Here is a 3126-nt window from a genome sequence, read left to right as displayed (position 1 = left end):
GGGACCATGCCTCCTCGTCTCCTCAGTGCAGACTCATGTGCAGCCTGTGGGCATGAGGCAGACATGCCTGTAGGACTCCTAGGGCTGCTCCCTGACCCTGGCACCCACAGGGGGCTGGTAGCCCTCAGGCCCAGCAGCTGCTCAGCCTGTGGCTTTGGGGGTCATGGATTTGGCACCCCACCCTCTACAACCCTACCTGCTCCTCATGTAATTGGACAAACCCAGTAGAATCTGGTTGTTGGGTCTGCCACATATCTGGAGCACAGAATCAGCCTGTGAATCAGGATGTTTTCAGATTCATACATAGAATAGCTCTTTGGCATTAGAGCAAGCTGAACTACTCATGGCATGTGGGGCAGCGACCACAATAAAAAGCATAGCTCTGGCAGCAGCATCCCTACTTCATGTAATCACCGACTCACTAATAAAAAGAATTACATGCAAGGCCTCAATTAGCCTTGCAGTTGACTTTTAACTGGGGATTGTTACTTGGATGGTCTGCTACCAAGGGCTCAGTTAATCCAGCTGTTTACCTGATTCTTTATTTTCTAGAATTGTGACAATAATATATGATACTATCTATGTTCATCAGGACAAAAGAGATGGTCTGAAGTCCACAGCACTGTGGCTCCGTAGAAACACCAAGCAGTGGCTCAGTGGCTCAGGGGCTTCAGTGTCATGATCCTGGAGGCACTGTAGCCGGTAGAGTTCTAGTCAGAACCAGACCACTTGCTGCTACAAGGCTCTGGCCACAGGAGACCATTAGGCTCATCAGGTTTATACTTAGACATCCACAGACCTGAGGATGGTGGAGATTAACTTTCCTCCAACCAAATAATAGGACTAACAGTTTTTTAGGGATTGTGCTTGGGAATTTGTGGAAAGAAAAGAGAGACAAAACAAAAAAATATAAATAGTAGAATATGAAATGGGCAAATGAAGTTTATCTAGGAATTATCAAAACAAATGTTTAGGTAAGTTTCTCAGGTCTTGTTGCCACATATTTAGATTTGATTAAACAATCTGTTTCAATGTATTAAAAAGTTAAGAATCATAAGATGAAGATTTACAGCATTTTGCCTGGATGTTAGTCTAACCATTTGCTAGCAAAATTCTTACCCTATCACAGAAACCAGGGACTCCGGAATTTGAGATGACCTTGAGAATCTAAGTTGATATATTCTTCTGTTCATTGTAATTCTCCTCTGAAATAATGGGGGTTATATGTTTTGACACTTTAGAAAAAAAATCTCAAGCATTTTAAAATACACATCTAAATGATTATCTCTGTATAAAAATGGACTTTCTTTTTAGGAAAAAATAAAAGCTGCTATGGAAAATTAGGGCTTATTGTTTTTAATTGTAACCTTTACTCACTGTCAAAAACTGTCATTCAGAAAACTATTCTATATATACATATACACACACACATATACTCTCTCTATATATGCACATATATCTGAATTTAAATAAGCAAAAAATGATCTTGCTTATTATAAGGAAAAGAAACACGATAAACTGGAAAACAAAGAGCAATATTGTAAACTTAAATGCAAGTATATTGATAATTACTTCAAATGCGTAAGGCCTAAGTGCTCCAATTATAAAGTGGAGCAGAGTAAGCCTCACTTTATGTTGTCTATAAAAATCTACTTTAAATATAAATACAAAGATAGGTTAAAAGCAAAAGGATAAAAGTGATATATCATGTAAGCACAAATCAAAACAAAGAACGATTGTAAGAATTATTAGATAAGATTTATTTCAGAGAAAGGAATATTATAAAGGACGAAGAGTAATGTTTTATAATGTTAATGTTTATAATATTAAGGGCCAATTCATAATTGAGTTAGATGAAGGTGGTCAAAAGGTACAAACTTCCTGTTATAAGATAAATAAGTCTGGGGATGTAATATTCAGCACGATGACTAATAGTGAACACAGCTGTGTGGTATATTTGAAAATTGCTAAAAGTAGATCCTAAAAGTTCTCATCACAAGGAAAACAACATTTTTTCTTTTCTTTTTTATTCTTTTGTATCTATAGGAAATGATGAATGCTAACTAAACTTATTGTGATCATTTCACAATACATGCAAATCAAATCAGTATGCTACGCCTACCTTAAACTTATACAGTGCCATATGTCAACTATATCTCAATAAAACTGGGGGGAAAGGTAAATTTTTCAAGGAGACATAAAACCCTAAATGTATCTGCACTTAATCAAATATATAAAGTCAAAACTGGCTTCAACAATATCAAGTGCCTTATTACCTAGGGGATGGTTCATAAATCTGTATTTTTCTAATCCTACCCCAAATGAATGGGAATGGCTAGAGGGGGAGGCATTAGTGAGGTTCATATTTCTTCCACCAATGTGGATCAACACAGTGGTTAACCTGAGTGCACACTTGTGAAGGAGAAGTTTGGGTTGAAATAAGTAGAAAGAATGTAAACTAATTACTGAGGGTAAAGGAGTTAACAAAGGAATTATTCATAAGGGAACACTAAACACTACTTTGGTACCTTGAAAAAGACTTAACAGCAAAAAAAAACAATTTTCTCTCTTAGCTTTGGCTCAGATGCCTGTAAGGATGATATACTTTTTTCTGCTAAGCTCCATCATTACTAAAACAAAAAACCATAACCTGGGAGACAGCATTATGAAACATAGTTATTGGAATGGCTTATGTCATACCATGTTATGCCATGAAAGAACAGAAATCCTCATGATGTCTAAATGGAACAACATTAACAAGGTGTGTCATTAGGCTCTCATTTTACAGGCTATATTTACTACTGTGATGCCAAATGGGACTATATGTGAATTTCTTTCCGTAGGCCAAACCTCATGCATTTTATTCTGTATTAAAACTGAAGATTGGGGTGCCTGGGTGGCTCAGTTGGTTAAGCGGCTGCCTTCGGCTCAGGTCATGATCCCAGGGTCCTGGGATCGAGTCCCGCATTGGGCTCCCTGCCCAGCAAGGAGCCTGCTTCTCCCTCTCCCTCTGCCTACCTGCCACTCCCCCTGCTTGTGCTCTCTCTCACTATCTCTCTCTCTGTGTCAAATAAATAAATAAATAAATCTTTAAAAAAACCCTGAAGATTATTGTGTAACCATCAA

At 37.8% G+C, this 3126-nt stretch overlaps 1 pseudogene; it reads left to right on the top strand.

Annotated features, from left to right (window-relative positions):
- The first annotated feature begins 343 nt into the window (after positions 1–343).
- Positions 344–917, top strand: LOC118011659 (annotated as a pseudogene).
- Positions 918–3126: the final 2209 nt, after the last annotated feature.

Source organism: Mirounga leonina, unplaced genomic scaffold (assembly GCF_011800145.1).
Source record: "Mirounga leonina isolate KUSES-001 unplaced genomic scaffold, KU_Mleo_1.0 Mir_151, whole genome shotgun sequence".
Lineage (NCBI taxonomy): Eukaryota > Metazoa > Chordata > Mammalia > Carnivora > Phocidae > Mirounga > Mirounga leonina.
This window is presented reverse-complemented; position numbering and strand designations above follow the sequence as displayed.